The following is a 22,370-nucleotide window of genomic DNA, read 5'->3' as shown; positions in this document are numbered from 1 at the left end:
TGAAAAGAACATGCATTTTCCAGCTCTGTCACTATAGCAGCAGCAGGATTTCTTATGCCCAGGTTTTTTTTGTTTTTGTTTTTGTTTTTGAGACAAAGTTTCACTCTTGTTCACCAGGCTGCAGTGCAGTGGTGTGATCTTGACTCACTGCAACCTCTGCCTCTGGGGCTCAGTTGATTCTCCTGCCTCAGCCTCTCGAGTAGCTGGGACTGCAGGCACTTGCCACCATGCCCAGCTAGTTTTTGTATTTTTAGTAGAGACGGGGTTTCACCATTTTGACCAGGCTGGTATCGAACTCCTGACCTCAAGTGATCTGCCTGCCTCGGCCTTCCAAAGTGCTGGGATTACTAATACCCAGGTTTTGATCTCTAATATGTAATCTAGGTTTTCCCAGAAGCAGATACTGAGGCAAGGATTACAACACAAGTAGAAGAGTGGAAAAATGAGAGAGGAAAGGGAAAGAAACTGATAGAGGTTACATTTTCTTGCAAGTTGCCACTGCTGGTAACTTAGAGCTCTGGGATTCAGAGTGAAATGCAGCCTCAGAATTATCCCACCTGCAAGTGAGGGAGTTGGAATATTTATCCAACTTCCTTGAATCATTGGTTGGGGGCTGCTCTCAGGTGGCACCAATTCCCTGGAACTTCCAGCCTGTCAGTCAAGAAGTGGAACCCAGACCCTGGGCAAAAAGACTTCAGGAAAAAAGAAGCAGACACTAGCATTTGAAAACATGCCAGTGAGAACTGAAATGGGAAGGTGAAGGGAAGGGATGGGGCAAATTCTGTACCCCATACAAATGCTATTCTTCTTTAAAAGAAATCAAAACTCTGTAGATAGCTTATTCCAAATCTTAGGGCAAGGACAGTGCAGATAGATTTGGAAATAATTATTGTCAGAGAACAGGGACATTTTAAAGGATATTGGGGCACTATTAAAAAGACAAAGTTGTGAGGATTTAAGCATCAAAATAATAATGATGATAATTGTGGCTAATTGGAATATATTGAGTCTATATAAGGCCAGTATTTCATAATAATATGAAGTATACAAGACATATTCATAACCATAAAAGAATGGTGAATAGAATAGGGCATGCTTAGTTGTATTTATTTAAATAAATGGGAATGCTAAAATATGTGGGTATGTTGTTACTTCTATTTAACATACATCTGCTTAGGAAGTATTGATAGGTACTTATGTCCATCTGATATGGTTTGGCTGTGTCCCCACTTAAATCTCATCTTGAATTGTAGTTCCCATAATCCCCATGTGTTGTGGGAGGGACCTGCTGAGAGGTAATTTAATCACGGGGACAGTTACCCTCATGCTAGTGATTGAGTTCTCAGGACATCTGATGGTTTTATAAAGGACATTTTCCCCTTTTGCTTGGCACTTCTCCTTGTTGCTGCCATGTGAAGAAGGACATGTTTACTTCCCCTTCTGCCTTGAGTATTTGTTTCCTGAAACCTTCAGCCATGCTGAACTGTAAGTCAGTTCCTTTCCTTTATAAATTACCTCAATTCCTCTTTCCTTTATAAATTACCCAGTCTCAGGTATGTCTTTATTAGCAGCCTGAGAACAGACTAATACACCATCCAAACACAGGGAACTATAAGTACAGTTCTGATAAAAGTAGCAGTCAGGAAGGGAATTGAGCTTGGATTCACGTCAGTGAATGCACAAAATAACCAAAGAGAATAGGGGCTTGACAGTGTGTTCAAGATGATAAATTAGCCAAATGAGCTAAAGACAGGTAATGGCTGAGACTCGGTTGTTCCCAGTCTCTCAGGAGACACAACCTCTAGATGGCCCTATTAATAAAAATAATAATGATAAATATATAAAAATGTTAAAATATTAACATCACATGTCTATATCTTAGAACGAACCAGGCATTATGGTAAATCTTGTCATAATTTAAAAGTATATCTTGTAACATAACCAACCAGAGAAAATAATTACTGTAACTGATCTTAAAATGTAACATTTGACTACAGAATCTGGAGTGCAAAAAAATCTCAACCTACAGTTAGTATTTGTATTATTAATGAGAATATATTTATATTATAGAAAAAAATCAATTTCTAACATTGTTAGGAATCAATATTTTCAGAGAGAGAAAGAGGAATTAATGGGTGCTAGAACTATTAGGTGAAATGTTGATGGAGAACATTTTATACTTTACTACATTTTTGTCTGTTTGGAAATTTTCATGATAAAAACTTCAAGAATTTTTTTAGGAAAAGACATCAGGTTGCACAAAAGTAAAACCTTTATGAAAGGTATGAATTTTTAAAATTTGGAAAGGAGAGGAAATTGAGAAAAGAAATTAAGTTTCTTGACTTAAACAATAAACAATCCATCAAAAACCTGTACACTTGATTGTTCTGGTGAGAATATAGCAAACTTGAGAAGGTGTCAAGATAAGTAAAAACCCTGAGAAGATATTACAGTAGTATGGTACTAATCCTAGGAAGATTTAAAAACATGTACAGTAAGGAAATAAATCAAATTCATGGTGTTTATAGATTAAGTATAAATGTATGCTTGCTAACACACTTTGCAACCATTACCTTTATGTGTGTTTTGTGTGGTGTACAGAGATTTTACCTATACAAAAGTATTAGTCATGCTAAATTGTAATTGCAATTTTGTACAAACGCAATCAAATCTGTAATCAGTGTTTAAATGCTCAAAAAATGGTTTTTACATCAAAAAACTAGAAAGATTTTAAATGGACAACTTGATGCATCTCAAGGAATTAGAAAAGCAAGAACAAACAAACTGCAAATTAGTAAAAGGAAAGATATAATAAAACTCAGAGCAGAAAGAAATGAAACTGAAACTAAAAAATACAAAAGATCAATGAAAGAAAAAGTTTTGTAAAAGATAAAATCAACAAACCATGAACTAGACTAGGAAAAAAATGAGAAGACCCAAATAAAATCAGAAACCAAAAAGAGATGGCACAATGGACACCAGAGAAAGACAAAGAATCATTAGAGATCACTGTGAACAACTTTAGGCCAATAAATTTGAAAACCTAGAGGAAGTGTATAACTTCCTGGACACATACGACCTATCAAGATTGAACCAAGTAGAAACAGAAATCCTGAACTGACCAGTAACAAGTAATGAGATTGAATCAGTAATAAAAAATCTCCCAGCGAAAAACGAAGTCCGGGACCAGATGACTTCACCACTGAATTCTAGTGAAACTTTAAAGAATTAATATCAATCCTTCTCAAACTATTCCAAAAGATTGAAGTGGAGGGAACTTTTCCTAACTCTTCTATGAGGCCAGCATAACCCTGATACCAAAATTAGACAAGAACACAACAACAAAAAAAGAAAACTACAGGCCAATATCCCTCTGACCATAGATGTAAAAATCCTCAACAAAACACTAGAAAACTAAATCCAACAATACATCAAAACAATAATGCACCATGATCAAGTGGGATTTATCCCAAGAATGTAAGGATGGTTCAACATATGCAAATAAATAAATGTGATACACCACATCAACAGAATGAAGGACACAAAACCCATATTATCATTTCAGTAGATACAGAAAAAGCATTTGATAAAATGCAACATCCCTTCATGATAAAAACTTTCAACAAATTAGGTATAGAAGGAAAGTACCTTAACATGATAAAGGCCATATATGACAAACCCACAGTTAACATTATACTGATTGAGGAAAGACTGAAAACTTTTTCTCTAAGAACTGTAATAAAGACAAGGATGCCCACTCTCACCACTTTTATTCAACATAGTATTGAAGGTCCTGGCCAGAGCAATTAGGCAGGGCATTGAAATTGCAAAGAAGGAGTCAAATGTCTCTGTTTGCAGATGGAATGATCTTATATATAGAAAAACCTAAATAGTCTACCAAAACTGAAAAATAAATTCAGCAGAGTTACAGGATACAAAATCAATATACAAAAAATAGTAGCATTTCTATATACCAACATTGAACTAGCTGAAAAAACATCAAGAAGACAATCCCATTTAAGTATCTACCAAAAAAAAAAAAAAAAAAGAAATACCTAGGAATAAATCTAACCAAGGAAGTGAAAGATCTCTACAGGGAAAACTACACAACACTGACGAAAGAAATTGAAGAGGATACAAACAAATGGAAACACATCCCACGTTCATGGATCAGAGGATTAGTATTGTTAAAATGACCATACTACCCAAAGCAATTACAGATTCAATACAATCCCTATCAAAATACCATTGACAGTCTTAACAGAAATAGAAAATCTTAAACTTTGTATGGAAACACAAAACAACCAGAATAGTCAAAGCAATTCTGAGCCAAAAGAACAAAGTTAGAGACATTACACTACCAGCAATCAAAATATATTGCAAAGATGTAGTAACCAAAACAGCATTGTACTGGCATAAAAAGACACACAGAACAATGAAACAGAATAGAGAATCCATAAATTAATCCACTTACCTACAACCAACTTATTTTTGACAAAGTTGCCAACAACATTTGTTGGAGAAAGGACAGTCTCTTCAATAAATGGTACTGGAAAACAATCGTATTTGCAAAATGCACCACTTGCTGGGTAGATAATGATGATGACAATGATTAAGAAAAATATTACTGAACTATGTTGATGGGCATATGTTTGAGCCCGAGGCATATTAGTGCACTTGAATCTGGAAAGACCTGGTGCAAAATTATGAAGTAGAAGAAGCTGATCCAGCTCATAGGATGATAGAAGCAACGTTTTCTAAAATACAGGACTTAATGGGCATATTTTAATTATATTTTCAATTTAGATGGAAAAGTATAGGCATTACTTGTTCAGTCACATGCCCTTTTTTTGTAAGAGCTCTTAAACAATAAGAGACTTAAGTGCAATACAAAAGAATAGACACCTCCTATAATCAATATGTTTTACATTTCAAGAATCCTAAAAATTGAATATGAATGTTTCTTCTACTTACCCCAGGAGCCAACCAGAAGCTGTCTGTTCAAGAAGAGACTGGTGTCTTCTTAATTGTTACAACTATAACATCTTTTTATTCCTCTGAGAGAGCACCAATCTCAGCAAAGATGTCACTCCTCAAATTGCTGTGATAGGCTTCTCTCAGATGCAAACATCTATCAATGTTTATGACTTCCAAAATAAGTTGCCTTTTGCGTCTAGGGCATACTACTACACTTAAATACAGAACGGCCTTGTGCAAGAGTATAAAATAGAAGAAGTTGTTCTGTGTCCTTTTTTTCTCCTTTGGGCATCTTCTTTTACCCTTGAAAGATGCCCAGGCTGATGTGCTCTCCCTTCTTCTCCCTTACAAAACCTATTCTCTGGAAATTACTGATGCCTAACACATTTTCTACTAGAAAAGTGACTGTATTTCTTACTACCTTTCTTATACAGGATTTTGATTCTTGAAGTTTCTGTTTGTCCTAGATGGCTGGCACAATGACAAGGCCATATCTATTAAACTTTGAATAAAAAATATGATATATTATGCTATATAATAATAGCAGAAAATCAAGGGGGCTTCAAGTACTTCATGTGTTTCTGAATAAATTATGTTCTGTTGTTTCAAATAAAACAAGACTTATCATTTATATTAAGCTCTTGTTTCTACCAAATTCTTTCTTATTCAAGGATCAGGTTTTGTTCTGATACCAGATTCTTCCCATGCATCTCAAAAAATTTCTGATGCTAAAGATATAGTCGATATATCTTAAGGAGACAATTGTGAGAGTAAAAATTCTAGAGCCTAAGATATATTGAAAGCATTTGAAGGACTAGATTTTTTAAAACATTAACAAGGATTGCTGCGTTTTCATTTTCTATTGGGCCTTGCAAATTATGTAGCCGGATTGACAAAGGGTAACACTTACAGTGCATTCTAACAACGATTAATTTTGCCTGTTTTTAGACTATATATAAATGTATTTTTTTTTTTTTTTTTTTTTTTTTGAGACAGTCTTGCTCTGTCGCCCAGGCTGGAGTGCAGTGGCGCAATCTCGGCTCACTGCAACCTCCTCCTCCCGGGTTCACGCCATTCTCCTGCCTCAGCCTCTCCAAGTAGCTGGGACTACAGGCGCCCGCCACCACGCCCGGCTAATTTTTTGTATTTTTAGTAGAGACGGGGTTTCACCGTGGTCTCGATCTCCTGACCTCGTGATCCGCCCGCCTCGGCCTCCCAAAGTGCTGGGATTACAAGCGTGAGCCACCGCGCCCGGCCATAAATGTATTTTTATATATAGTATATACTTTTCCTGTGTCTGGCTTCTTTCACTCAACAATTCACAAATTCCATGAATTTGTGAAATTTGTCTATATTATTGGGTGTATTTATAGATTATTCTATATTATTGTATTTATAGATTATTCACTCTCTCTATTGTAGACCACTGATTTTTAGGCTTTAGTGTGCTTCAGAAGCATCTGGAGGGCTTGTTAAACCAGATTTCTAAGCTTCACCCCCAGGGTTTCAGTTTCAGTAGAACTGGGGCGAAGCCCAAGCATTTGTCTTTCTAACAAGTCCGTGAGTGATACTGACGCTACTGGCCTGGGGACTACATCTTGAGAACCACTGCTATAGAGTATGCCATATGTAAAAATACCATGATTTACTTATCCATGCTACTATTGGTGGATATTTGACTATGGATAGCCTTTTTTAAGCTGTATTCATTTATTTATCCTTGATTATATCAATTTATTCTAATTATATTATTTAACACCTGTATCAAACATCAATGTACTAGGACCAGAAATATGAAGATTATGGCACCTGCCACCAGGAATAGGTGGTCTAGTTAGAGAGACAGAAAATAAACAGATAATTTCAAAGCAATAATAAATTCCATGTTGGGAGTATACATGTGCTTTGGTAACACAGGGAAGGGAGAAAAAATCAGAATGATGGAGATGGTGGAAAAATATCTTAGCTGAAATAACCACTGAGCTGAATTTGGAGTTGGAGTGTTAGCTATGGAGGAAAGATAATTTAGGCAGAGGGAAGCTTTGTGGAAGCTTAGGTGGGTGATTGCTAGGCCACATTTAGGGAATTACAGCAGTTCCATATGGCAGGAACATAGAGATAGTCAGAAGAGAGAGAGAGAGAGAGAGAAAAAAGGAATATGTCTTGAAATGACCAATTTAGTAGACTGGAAGTACAGTATTTGGTATATGAATATGCTTCATAATCTAAATTTACATGAAACTAATGACGAGTATAGATATGCCTTACTTTAAGCCCATATAAATAAATCTAACTCCTTCTCATTAAAAAAGATGATCAGTTAGATTTCTAAGTATTCCTCTGCTACATTTAAAATGAGAAAAGAATTTACTTTCCAAAATGGATTTATGTGTCTTTTTTTAAACAAGATGCACATTATCTTACCTTTCTAAAAAAACTGTGTAAGTTTATGTAGGATAACAATAATATAATTATAATATTTACTGAATGGTAAGCACTAAACTCATTTAATCCTACCTAGAATCCCATGAGACATTTATTATTGTTATCATCTCTGTTTAATAGATGAGAAGATAAAGTATGGGAAGTTTAAATAATTTGGCAAAGGTCACTCAATAAATGACTAATTTCAAACTAATTCCAAGACCACTTCCTTTATCACCACGTCTCTTCCCCTTGTTGTTCCATATTAAGCATGGTAAGCTAGAGATGTGGTTTAGATTTATGAGACGATCATCTGGACAGGATCTACAGGGCTCATTCACTGAAGTAATCCCTACTTTGCCTTCATAGAGCCAATAGGCAAGACAGATATAAACACAAGGGTGTGCCATAAAGTATTGCAGGTAACATTTGGGCACAAATGAGTCAGAGCTCAATTCTATTTGATGAAAGCGGTGGAAGTATACAGAAAGAATTCCAAAGAAAGAGATTTCAGTCCCTCAATCCATGTAGGTGTTTGGGAAACAAGTGGAAAAGGCCTCTAGGCAGGGGAAACAGTTTGAACAAAAGTATTGTATATTCTGGGAACTGAAAATAGTTCCATCTGGTTTAGGCTTAGGCTGAATATGGAGGAGCTGCATAAATGAAACTGGAAAGGGGAGTGAGATTACCTAATGAGGGACCTCATATGATGTATGAAGTCATGGGGTAACTTAATGAGGAGGGAATGGTTATCAGGGAGTCATATGACCAGATTTGCCTTTTTAAAGATCACTGAGAAGGTAGTAGAAGGATGGATTAGAAGAGGGCAGGGAGACAATCTAAGAATTATCATTGTAATTTAAGCCTTTAATTAGTATTCAGAATCAATAGATACATTTTTCCAAATTTCTGGCCAGAATACACTAAGTGATTGATATATTTTCAGTTAAACATTCTTAAGCACAATACAGTGTTAATATTTTTATGCCTATCATGTTTATTACCTGTAAAAGATAATGATAAAAATGTCATTCCACTGCAATTCCTCACTTGAAATCACAATATCACCAAAAAGAAAAATTATACAATAGACTAGAGTTACAAAAAATATTGTAAAATTACAGGCTTAAATAAATTGAACCAAATAAAAACAAATTATTTCAACTTGATTAATTTGCTCTCAGACTACAGAGAACTTTTAAAGGAGAAGGTCCATGTAGTCAAGAAATAAAAGTAATAATGTTTTATTGATTATGGCCAATTAAAGGGCCATTACTAGATGCTGAGCCCCTTGTGGGCAGAGTTTTTAAAAATTCAGATATGAATACTAATTACAACCATGGTAATAATAATATTGGTAACTGCCATCCATTGACTCCCCACCATAAAGTTGTTGTTTCATGTATATTATCTCATTTAAGCCATATACATATACCAACTCTATGAAGCTGGTGTCATTATTTCCACTTTAGAATAGGAAAATTGAGGCTTAAATAATTTATCCAAGATCATGTAGTAAGTGATAAAGCAGGGGTTTAAATCCCAAATAAATGTTACCTAGGAACTCATGTCCTTAACTGTTAAATTTCTACAATCTATCCCTCCCTTGGATTGCTACTTGGTAGAAAGTCAGACTATTTCAAAATCTAAATGGTACAAACAACCAAGTTTAATTCTTGCTCATCTTACATTATATAGGCATGGGGGTTGAGGAGAACTCTGCCCCATGCAGTTATTCAGTGATCCAGGCTTACTCTATTTACTGTAATCACTCTTCCCTAGGACTTCAAAAGCCTGCACTGGATCCTCCATATCAGGTCAACAGTTTAAGAAAAAATAAGAGAGTGAGGACACTCATGTAAGCTTTATGTGGCCACATATGGAGGTGATATGCATTCTGCTCACACTCCAATTGGCCACACTCAGTCCTATGACTCACCTAATTGTAGGGGAACTCTGATAGTAGCATAGCAGAATGTTTAAAAAAAAAAAAAAGAGCAAAGATCAGTGAACAATTAGTCAGTTCCACCCTCCCCAATTATATTGTTAATTCCTAAGGGATATAAATAGTGTTTTATGGTCATTTATATGCCCAGTAACACCTAATAGAATTTCTGGCATATAATAGTCTGTCAACTAATTGCTAAATGAGTGTATAAACTCTCTAGCTCATTCCTTAGCTTCAAGGCTATTTAAAGACCTTCATAGATCCTAGGCACTCTTACTTTAGAGGCCCACACCTGAGTAATATCAAAATAACAACATATGCTCAGATGCCATTAAATATAATTCTTTTGGCAAGATTAGAATAACATTTAAAATATGATTTTGAAATTATTTGACTACTATTGAATGGCAGAATTGATCAGAAATAAATGTATTGCATTGAAGAAGAGAAGGATATCAAGGCTTGCTAGGTAAAATAAAATGCATTGTTAGTAAATTCAAGAAAAAATTGTATAGGTTGGAAATATCTTGTTAACACCATACAAAATGTGGAGAAAAAAATGGAAAATGTAGTGTTCTTGCCTTTGAAAGAAGAGTAAGCCAAGAACAGTTGGATTTTGACCCAATGGAGGAGAAGATCTAAGAGGAAGCTACACAACACCCCTTCTGATTAACTTAGTAATTATACCATATATCATAACACTTTTATAAAGAGAAATGACCCCATGAAAATAAATTAGTAATTAAATGTGGAATCACACATGAACCATTCCCCAGCCCCAACCAGGCGGGAAAATCTTGGGCTTTGGGGAGGAGTTTTGGCTGCAATGGATTAGAGTAAGAATTTGGGACATTATATAGGGGCTAAATTGGGGCCTGTGGGCTTGGAAACTTTTACTAGCTGGGCATGTATTTTCTAATGACTTGGCTGTGCATAAATGAAATGTTTATCCATGGTACCTCATATATCTTAACGATACCATCATTGTATAGCAGGAAACCCCAAAGGAGGTGGCAGAAGACAGTCAAGAGTTTTAAGTAACTCATTTAAGTAAAATCAGTTTTGGCTGGGCACGGTGGCTCACACCTGTAATCCCAGCACTGTAAGAGGCCAAGGCAGGTGGGTCAGTTGAGCCCAGGAGTTCAAGACCAGCCTGGGCAACATGGTGAAACTCTGTCTCTACAAAAAATGTAAAAATTAGCCAGGCGTGGTGGCCCGTGCCTATAGTCTCAGCTACTAGGGAGGCTAAGGCAGGAGGATTCCTTGAGCTGAGGAAGATGGAGGCTGCAGTGAGCCAAGATTGGGCCACTGCACTCCAGCCTGTGTGACAGAGAGAGACCCTATCTCAAAAAAATAAAATAAAAATAAATAAGATCAGTTTTATTTCTTCACAATGATTATACATACGAGGTGGAGCTGGAGGTCATTATCAAACTAACACAGGACCAGAAAACCAAATGCTGCATGTTCTCACTTATAATGAGAGAGCTAAATAACAGGAGCTAAATGATGATGCACAGAGGGGAACAACACACACTGGGGCCTTTCAGAGGGAGGAGGGTGGGAGGAGGGAGAGGATCAGGAAAAAAAAACTAATGGGTACTAGGCTTGATACCTGCATGATGAAATAATCTGTACAACAAACCCCCATGACACAACTTTACCTATGTAACAAACCTGCACTTGTACCTCTCAATTTAAAATAAAGATTAAACAAAAACAGAAACCTAATAAGAGGTTGCACTAGTTACAAAATGAGAAAGTCTAACTTCAAAATTGTTTTCAAGTATAAAGACAATGTTTACGATACTAAGAATGAGGTTGACAGGTTATACGTTATTTAAATATTTAATTGAATATTTATTGATTTAGACTTTGGTGCTTTTCCTATTTTGAAGCCAATTTACACATTTTTTCATGTCTCCAGTGTTTGCGTAAGCCCCTGAAAAGCTCACAGACCCTGGGCTTTGTGCCTATATTGTGAAAAAGAACAAATGGTCATTCTCAGCACTTGGCAACTGGGTCTGCACCGGAGCATGGCATAGGAAGATAGGCCCATTCCTTCTCCTGTGCATGGAAATCAAAGGCATTCTTGCCGAGGCTTTTGAGAGATGTTTAAATTCTACAAATATATTAACGTTTTACCAGATGCAAGATCCTGTGCTGGTTGTTTGTAGAAGCCCTTACCTTCAAGGGCTTTACATTTAGCAGCCAGTAATTATTTTTGCCTGAATCAACTTTTTACATATATTATGAAAGTGGAAATAGTTATTTTCTAACTCCATAGTTTCCTCTATATTTATTTGCTGGCATTCTATTGTAAGGCACAGCTTTTCCTTCTATCTATAGATCTATCATCATCTATCTATCTATAGATATATATAATCTGTGTGTATATAAATGTATAAAATCAGTATGTAGTCGTGGATTCTTAAATTACTCAGTGAGTTATTGTCTATTTATTTTGATGCTTGTATTGTCCTCGATGTAACCAGAGGTGCCTCTTTAAGGTGGCTGCTGGGTCCCTTTTTCTTGTCCCCATATGAGCACTTTTTGATTTTCCAAGGAGCTCTAGATCTTTTTGTTGTAGTAGTTAGAAATAGATTTGGGTGTTAGTAGTGCTCCTGGTTAATGGTCTTTATTGTTTCCTTTAAATAAAAAAAGCTGGGACACACACACAAATTTATATCGAGATTTCCCATTACAACCCCAACTTCACAGGATTCTTCCTTTACTATCTATATTCCCTTTGTTTCATCCTTCTACAGTGAGATACTTGGTTCTTAAGAATATCAGTATGTTTACTTAGTTACTTAGTTCTGCAATATGCAAAAAATTCTCAGAAGTACTAGACTTCTAAAAAATCAAATTTATTAAGAAGAGTTCAATAGTTGTGTCAATTTTTATTTTCTTAAGAATAAATAGTGAAACTTCTTTTCTTGAAAGTTACTCAGATTAATTGCATTTTGTTTGTTGAATCCTCATTCAGGCTCACTACCAAATTTTGAGGTCTGGATAAATCTAACTCTTTTTTCAGCTTAAATGTCACATCCTAATGCTGACTTCCCAAACTCTCCATGTTAGGTTAGGTCCATCTGTTAGATGGTCTCATAGCATCCATTGCTTTTCCTATACAGAACTTTTCCTTTTCTTTTTTTAAATTGTATAATTATTTTTTATTTTCTATTTTTTATTATACTTTAAGTTCTTGAATACATGTGCAGAACTTGTAGGTTTGTTATGTAGGTATACATGTGCCTTGGTGGTTTGCTGCACCCATCAACCCATCATCTAGATTCTAAGCCCCACACACATTAGGTATTTATCCTAAAGCTATCCCTCCCCTTACCTCCCACCCTCCAACAGGCCCTGATGTGTGATGTTCCCCTTTCTGTGTCTGTGTGTTCTCATTGTTCAACTCCCACTTATGAGTGAGAACACGTGGTGTTTGGTTTTCCGTTCCTGTATTAGTTTGCTGAGAATGATCGTTTCTAGCTTCATCCACGTCCTTGCAAAGGACATGAACTCATTTTTTAATGGCTGCATAGTATTCCATGGTGTATATGTGCCACATTTTTTTTATCCAGTATATCATTGATGGGCATTTGGGTTGGTTCCAAGTCTTTGCTACTGTAAATAGTGCTGCAATAAACATGCGTGTGCATGTGTCTTTATAGTAGAATGATATATAATCCTTGAAATTAAGGCAGAAATAAATAAGTTCTTTGAAACCAATGAGAACAAAGACACAATGTGCCAGAATCTCTGGGACACAGCTAAATCAGTGTTTAGAGGGAAATTTATAGCCTTAAATTTATAGCCCATGTCAGAAAGTGGGAAAGATCTAAAATCGACATCCTAACATCACAATTAAAAGAACTTTTCCTTCTCAATCTTCATCAGAGTTTGCTGTTTCCCCCAGTACGCAGTAGTTTCAAAAGGACAGAGATCCATGTCTGTCTTGTCACCTCTTATTGCCCTCTGAACACATAAGCAGGTATTAAAAAATGTTTGTTGACCATCATTCTGAGCAAACTATCACAAGGACAAAAAACCAAACACCACATGTTCTCACTCATAGGTGGGAATTGAACAATGAGAACACACGGACACAGGAAGGGGAACATCACACACCAGGGACTGTTGTGGGGTGGGGGGAGGGGGGAGGGATAGCATTAGGAGATATACCTAATGCTAAATGATGAGTTAATGGTTGCAGCACACCAACATGGCACATGTATACATATGTAACAAACCTGCACGTGGTGCACATGTACCCTAAAACTTAAAGTATAAAAAAAAAGTTTTTTGAATAAATGAATTGTTCCTAATAGTTGATACAGGAACTCAGAATAAAAGAGAAATTATAAGAGTTCATTTCTTACCTTTATTGCTGCTTTGACTGTTCCACACTTTTCCTTTCCTCTTCTGCAGGCAAAAGATAGTTTTAAATTTAGTTGAAAAGTATTTTTTAAGAAACATTTAATAAGCACCTACTGTGTAATTCCTGGGCACTGAAATACAGACAGAGAGCATTCAGAGGATTAAGATCTGGTGCAAAAATGTTGTCTAGGGACATAAGTAATCTTTTGAGGTTGCTCAAGGCCCCAGAAGGATTTGGCAGATGTGTTTCTACATTTGTCTGCTTAAAAGGTCATGTTTTTGTTTGACTAATGATTAGTACATTTTCATTTTCATTTTTAAAGTTAGTTCTGTCAAGTTTGCTCTCTCTTCAGTGGCTAAGTGTAAAAATAAAACTTCTTACTTGAGTAGCCTATGAATTATGTTCTGTGTAGAAGTGCAAAAACCCAGTACTGACAGGACTACAGTGTAAATAAATGTAAATAATTTTCTTAAGGTGGGTCTTGAGCTATGTGACATCTAATTTGTACCTTCCAAATGAAAACCATGTAGCCAATGATTAAGTTAATTCTTTTCGTTATGTCTTACAAAAAAGTGAAGAGAAAACAAAGCAGTTTGAACAATGGTGAGAAACTCTTCACAAGGAATTTAGATGAAGTAGGAAAAAAATTGATATGACATGATTTCTGTCACATGCTTTTCTTTTCTCTATTGCTACTAGACTCCAGGAGCACTGCAGCATCTTTCTTTATGCCCTAAATCAGATGTTTGCTTGTTTCTGTTCAATTCTCAATATGCAGTTGAATAAAACTATGTAAGTGTGATTTTCTTCATCACTAAAATGGTGGTGCATTTTCAATATATTGAAGATTTAAAATTGTGTACAACAATGTTCTTACACTGTGCCTGATGCACATTGAGTATAAGTAATTTATAGTCATTATATGGATTCTTTATCTGTTGTCTGTGCACAGACAATTATTGAGTATTATGTGTTTTATGAACCAGGTGAGATATTAATTAATGATTAGATACAGTCTCTGTCCCATATTAGGGCATGTCAGAGGCAGAATAAGAAAGGACAAACCTAAAATTACTCCTAGCAGTGAGGTAGAGAGAAGGCCATCCACAGCTGTTGAGCAGACAGCAGAACACGGCACCACAATTCTAGCAAAGTCCTCTGGAGAATGCAGTGTATAAGGGATTCAATTTCGGTAAAACTTGGGATACAAAAGAGGGGACTGAGCCTACAGGCTTCAGGAATTGGTGCTATTTTTAGAGCCAAACCTGTAATTCAAGCCAGTCAGATCTTTCCATAGACACAAAAGTCAACAGTCATTGTACTAGGCCTCAAGACAAGACTCAGGTCCCTGGTAGAGATGGGCATGAAAAATACAGGCCTTAGTCCTACACAGCCTGAGATCCTCAACATGTTCATTCAGAGAGCTTCAGCCAACAGAAAACAGAAGAGCTAGTTAGCAGAACTGGAATATAGACAAGGGACTAAATCCTGAGAATTAAGTAGAAGATTTTCTTCAAGGATGGATCAAGACTACAGTTAAAAAAGTGATAAGTATGATTGGATGGTGACATAATACAAAGAATTGGGTTATAAAGACTCACATGAATCTGAGATTTTGCCTAGGAATAAGCTTTATTCATGATTTCAGGGATACAAATTATCATGAGTCATAGTGCAGCAGGAGAAACCTGGAACCTTGCTAGGTTCTTTTCTTGCTGCATCAGGATGCCTTCAGGGCCCAGATTAATATATAGGATCTCTAATGAGTTATGCAATTAAGAAGTTTATGGAGGAACAGCTGTTTGGGTCATGAAACATCTCTACTTTATACTCAGTTACATACTTTATGTGACATTTTCCAGGATCCCATGTCTATAAATCCATAGATTCCAGGTATGCTTACCATAAATAGTCTTTTTTTTTATTATTATACTTTAAGTTTTAGGGCACATGTGCACAATGTACAGGTTTGTTACATATGTATACATGTGCCATGTTGGTGTGCTGCACCCATTAACTCGTCATCTAGCATTAGGTATATCTCCTAATGCTATCCCTCCCCCCTCCCCCCACCCCACAACAGTCCTCAGAGTGTGATGTTCCCCTTCCTGTGTCCATGTGTTCTCATTGTTCAATTCCCACCTATGAGTGAGAACATATGGTGTTTGGTTTTATGTCCTTGTGATAGTTTACTAAGAATAATGATTTCCAGTTTCATCCATGTCCCTACAAAGGACATGAACTCATCATTTTTTATGGCTGCATAGTATTCCATGGTGTATATGTGCCACATTTTCTTAATCCAGTCTATCGTTGTTGGAGATTTGGGTTGGTTCCAAGTCTTTGCTATTGTGAATAGTGCCACAATAAACATACGTGTGCATGTGTCTTTATAGCAGCATAATTTATAGTCTTTTGGGTATATACCTAGCAATGGGATGGTAGAACATTCCATGCTCATGGGTTGGAAGAATCAATATCCTGAAAATGGCCACACTGCCCAAGGTAATTTATAGATTCAATGCCATCCCCATCAAGCTACCAATGACTTTCTTCACAGAATTGGAAAAAACTACTTTAAAGTTCATCTGGAATCAAAAAAGAGCCTGCATCGCCAAGTCAATCCTAAGCCAAAAGAACAAAGCTGGAGGCATCACGCTACCTGACTTCAAACTATACTACAAGGCTACAGTAACCAAAACAGCATGGTATTGGTACCAAAACAGAGATATAGATCAATGGAACAGAACAGAGCCCTCAGAAATAACGCCATATATCTGCAACTATCTGATCTTTGACAAACCTGACAAAAACAAGTAATAGGGAAAGGATTCCCTATTTAATAAATGGTGCTGGGAAAACTGGCTAGCCATATGTAGAAAGCTGAAACTGGATCCCTTCCTTACACCTTATACAAAAATTAATTCAAGATAGATTAAAGACTTACATGTTAGACCTAAAACCATAAAAACCCTAGAAGAAAACCTAGGCATTACCATTCAGGACATAGGCATGGGCAAGGACTTCATGTCTAAAACACCAAAAGCAATGACAACAAAAGCCAAAATTGACAAATGGGATCTAATTAAACTAAAGAGCTTCTGCACAGCAAAAGAAACTACCATCAGAGTGAACAGGCAACCTACAAAATGGGAGAAAATTTTCACAACCTACTCATCTGACAAAGGGCTAATATCCAGAATCTACAATGAACTCAAACAAATTTACAAGAAAAAAACAACCCCATCAAAAAGTGGGTGAAGGACATGAACAGACACTTCTCAAAAGAAGACATTTATGCAGCCAAAAAAAAAACATGAAAAAATGCTCATCATCACTGGCCATCAGAGAAATGCAAACTAAAACCACAATGAGATACCATCTCACACCAGTTAGAATGGCCATCATTAAAAAGTCAGGAAACAACAGGTGCTGGAGAGGATGTGGAGAAACAGGAACACTTTTAGACTGTTGGTGGGACTGTAAACTAGTTCAACCATTGTGGAAGTCAGTGTGGCAATTCCTCAGGGATCTAGAACTAGAAATACCATAAATAGTCTTATAATAGGTATATCCTGCTATAGATGAGGACTCTGCTGCTAGCAAATACCCATTATTTTGTCTGCTAGTAGGTATTATCCTTAGCTTATTTACATGGCTATTTGACCAGGTCAGCTTTTTTCCTTTTCCCCCTGGAGGTGTCCTGTAGATGGGAGAGAATGACTTGAAAATCTTCTATTTTAACTATTTACTTCCCAGATAGCAAGCCCCAGAGGGTTGGCATTGAGTCAAATTCCCTCCTTCCTGAAATTTGGATTAATTTTGGAACTTAAGAACAGAACTAGCAAGTGGAAGGAATACAGAACTAGGGAGATCTCAAGGGACTTATATGCTTGTCCTATACTCAATTAGTGATTAAGCATACTTTGTATCATTAAGGTTTAAAAGAGATAAATAGACATATGATAGATAATAGATAAAAAATGCCTTGAGTATATGGAAAAAGGGAGGTCAAGTGAGTTGGTGTAACCAGAGCAGGTTTTGCAGCCTTCTTTATTTTCCTCCTCTTTTAATTTGATCCTTTTTCTCAGCCTATGATGTAATGAGAGTGGTGTCTGCAGTCAACTAATGGGTGAAATTTTGTCCATAAAGTCAAGGCTCACCCACCCAAAGTCCAAAATAGAAGCATGAAAGGTAAAAGAGGAATTAACTACAAAAGAGGATATTAACAGGTAGGTGGTTTCTGGGTCTTGAACAATCTTGACTTAATTTGTCATTGATTGTAGCTCATTGTCAAGTCTGGAGACCTTTCCTAGTAACATCTCACACCAGCTGAAGATAATTTTTAGAATGGCTCCTCAGTCTTGGTTTCTCATGAACTATAAGACACTCAAACTAATGTAATCAAATTAATTTCCTTCTATGTTTATAATCGAGGTTTCCTTCCTGTCTTTTCTTTGCCTGTAATTAACAACTAAATAAGAAATGGAGATCCTGCAGTTCACCTTAACGAAAAAGGTGTAGAAAGGGAGGAAAGCTAGGCAAGAAAAACTTGATTATGTCATTAACTAACAATTATGCTATAAGCCTGCCTGGCTTTGCATCTTCCAGCATGATGGGCTTTGGTATCCTGTGCCAAAATACTGAACAGAATTTTTAAAAATAGGCCATCAGATATTTAGAGCTGATGATACTAAGGCTGGGGAAGTGTTCATGGGAGGATTATACAGCTTCTCTGAGTCTTTTGGTAAATAATGTGAGCAATGAATCATCCATTACTTTGCAACACTTTGTCTACTTTTGCCTTAAAGTATTAGTTAAATCTATGTTATTGTTTTCTACATTTCTTTGATTGTATTTGTCTTGCCAACTGAATTTTAAGTTTCTAGAGTACACAAATAGTATAGGTGCTCAATGCATGTTTCTTGATTTAATTTGAAGATCTAAGGGACCTTGGGAAAATACTTGAAAAATTAGTCTGTGTGATATCCCATCTCTACTAAAGCACCTTTAAGAGTCTGTAAAGACAGGTCAAATACAATTGTAAAAGATAATTTAAATTTCCTATTGGTGGGTATTCATTATTTCCAGTTTCATTTTATGAGATTTTATAATAGTACAAAAATAACACTAGGCTTAAAGAGAAAGATAAAGAACGTTATATATCACTGAAAGAGAATTAAATTGTAATAAAAGTTCTTGAGTAAAATTTGAAATAGATTTTAAGAGAACGATTAAAAAATTTGCTGATCTTTTAATAGATTTTAATTTTTTATTCCTAACCTACTGTTGTAAATAGTACTAGGAAAATCTTAGGCACTTCCCTATATTACTAATACCACCTATATAAGTCAAGTTTCAGTTTGAAAAATACATATGAATAAGTATGTCCACTGGGGTCTCATAGTGAATGATTCTCAGAAGTTTGTCTAGAGGCCTCTGTTAGCTTCTTGCATCTGCTTGTGCTGCCACTAGAGACTACTGGCTTCTTCCCTTTCACCTTCCAAATAAGCCATAGTGCTTCTCATCATCAGAATTTTACTCAGATGGTTCAGGATTCTGGGAAACACAGTTCTGACTTTTCTGACTTCTTACTGTGATGTAGAGGCAATGTGGAGAGGTGCTGGCAACAATGCCCAGTAGACCACAGATTACCTTGCACACTATCTATTAATCATTCAAATGTTTTTGAAAGTAGTTGTAATACACAATTTTTATGTAAATATTTATCTGTTTGCCTCAAATATACAATAAGCATCCTCTTCAGATAGAAAACAGGCACTTTTAGATACAGATTCAAGGAAATTCAAAATGACTTTGTCTCACGGTTGGGAGTAGCACTCTGGGGAAATATAATACTTTTTTTTTCTTTTTTTCTTTATCATCAAAGTCAGTGCTGACACTATGGAACACCTTCACAGAGCACTCTTTGCTTTTTGCTTCATGCTCTGAGAGTTTCATGAACTATGGTGAACTATGTTTTATTATGTTTTGTTATCACAAACAAGACTGCAGGACCATAATGTAAGGGTCAACTTTTTTACCATTTCTTTGTTAGGAAAAAGTTTAAGAATGAGAAATGTAAATAGGCACTTACTTCAATTAGCAATGCCATTGTTGGGTCAAGGATGTTTAGAAAACAAAATTTATGGTTCATTTGTGAACTTCTTTTAACAGCATACGTATTATCATGGATATAATTATTTTTCACTTTTAGAATTCTTTTAATATGCCAGGAAAATGTAATATGTGTGTAATTTTAAAAATGATGCTCTGTATCGGGTATTAATATCCTTACTTTATAGATAGGGAAAATTGAGGTTAACATCACAGACAATAAGCGACATATTCTGGAAAAGAACCTACAGGGCTCCTGCTTTTAACCAACTGCATAGCATTTATAGTTAAGAGGAAACGTACAGAGAGCTAGCCTAAACTGCATTTTTAATTTCGGTAAACTAAAAGCTAAAGAGCCAAAGTATCGTGCCTTTGGTTTTACCGCTAACAGGAGAGTTGGAGGTATGACCCAGGTACAACAGCCAGGCTAGGATGAGCCAGGCTGCAGTAACAAACAGCCTTACATCTTAGTGGCTTTAATACAACAAAAGTTTGTTTGTTCTTTATAAAGTCTAGTAGGGGTCAGGTAGTCCTACCCTATGGAACATGGTATTTATTCTCCACCTGCTTTAAACTGCCTCAGATGGAAGTGATGCATTAGATTCCACTGGAAAGAATTAATCAAATGATCTTGGCTGGGCACAGTGGCTCACACCTGTAATCCCACCACTTTGGGAGGCTGAGGTGGGTGGATTACCTGAGGTCAGGAGTTCAAGATCAGCCTGGCCAACGTGGTGAAACCCTGTCTCTACAAAAATTAGTGGTCGTGGTGGCACATACCTGTAATCCCAGCTACTTTGGGAGGCTGAGGCATGAGAATCGCTTGAACCTGGGAGGTGGAGGTTGCTGTGAGCCGAGATTGCACCATTACACTCCAGCCTGGGTGACAGAGTGAGACTCTATCTCAAAAAAAAAAAAAAAATTCTTAACCTAACTATCAGGACAGCAGGGAAAATGTGGTCTTCCTACAGATGTGAGCACACAACATTGTCCCTGCCATAGCAGGAGTCCTGACACCCAGTGCCATGCTTGTATCATGACACTAGTCTGCTCCTCACTCCAGACACTCTTCAGTTTTGATACTGGTTTGATAGTCAAGGTGTATTGTATATTTATGTCTATAAAACTGCTCATTCTGGGTTTCTTCTTACTTTAAAAATATTAATTGGCTGCTTATAATGGGGATGAGTTTTTTTTTTACACCATTTCCACTTGACACAAATAAAACATATGCAACATTCAACCTAATAAGTGAATTTATTCAAAATAGATGGGGGACTCATGAGGCCTCATAGAAACAGCTGAGGTTTCAGATTTATTTTTTCTAGTTTTACAATGCAAACGGGCATTGTACGTATTTCATATCCCCACTTTCTCTTGAAAAATGTCTCTGTAGCTCTAGCTGCACAATCTTAGATGAAATATCTATGAAAATATGTCACTGTAACACAGATGAGAATTTGGCCAAGAATTGATATTCTTTATGTTACTCTGCAGAGAAAAACTATAACAAAAGCTGAACAATATATTTAGTATATGAAGTATGATGAATAGAAGACACATAATAATGCAAATAACTCAAATATATATTGCATAGTAACTAAAAATAAGATGTCGGCCATGCTCTACACTGATACTCAAGGATCATAAAATATGGTTGGACAGTTAAATATCATGACACAATGGAGGCATTAAAGGGGTTAACTCAGCAGGCTGGTGGTACTCCAACCCTTCACATTTTAAAGAAAACACTGTCCCTCAACTGGTTCCTGGAAGATAAACTCTGAGGCTTTGGACTATCTTGCCTGATAAGAGTGTCTTTATATACAGGAGACCTTGAACCACACCAGAGAGTTTATGCTAACAATGAGATTTGTGGTGAATATCTGTTTTTTTTTTTCTTTTTCCCAAATGGCTGTTGAATTTATTTGCTTGATCAATAATGGTCCTGCCAAAAATTAGTTAACCAATGCTGAGACACTTGTAATGAAATATTAATTTTAAAAATCCATGACACCTTGATAGAAATTAGAGTTTATACAAACAAAAAAGGAACCTTCAATATTGCCAGCAGCTATAAAGTGAATGTACTGAGACCGACAGGACAGCAAGAAGGCATTTGCACATTTATATCTGACACCTGACCATACTTTCAGTCACCAGAATATCTTCTCTCCAGATTAAAAAAAAAAGTTTGCTGATTTCTATAACAAAGCTTTTTTTCATAAAAAAATCAATCAATGGCCAATGAGTCACAGCAGTGCAATAGGTAGAGGTTTAAAAACTGCATCAAACAGGTGCTGAAAATAAATAATACCTGAGAGGAGGAGGAGAGAGCCTTCCTGTGGGGTTTGTTTTTGTCCTCTTAAGTGTGTGTGGGGTTTGTCTTCCAAGCCATGAGCCTGGCCTGTCCTGCGGTGCTATTCACTCAACAGAGTGTGACTGCAGCACGTTGCCTCCAGGGTCTGGCCTCTCAGAAGCCTCAGAGCATCCATCTCATCAGATGGACCAGAAACAAGA

The 22,370-nt window shown here is 36.4% G+C and overlaps 1 protein-coding gene across 3 annotated transcripts in view; it reads left to right on the top strand.

The window, feature by feature from the left end:
• PEX5L (peroxisomal biogenesis factor 5 like) overlaps nucleotides 1-22,370 on the top strand; it is a 686,817-nt gene that overhangs the window by 132,509 nt on the left and 531,938 nt on the right. The gene's annotated exons all lie outside the window — the stretch shown is intronic.

This window comes from Symphalangus syndactylus, chromosome 17, assembly GCF_028878055.3.
Source record: "Symphalangus syndactylus isolate Jambi chromosome 17, NHGRI_mSymSyn1-v2.1_pri, whole genome shotgun sequence".
Classification (NCBI taxonomy): Eukaryota; Metazoa; Chordata; class Mammalia; order Primates; family Hylobatidae; genus Symphalangus; species Symphalangus syndactylus.
This window is presented reverse-complemented; position numbering and strand designations above follow the sequence as displayed.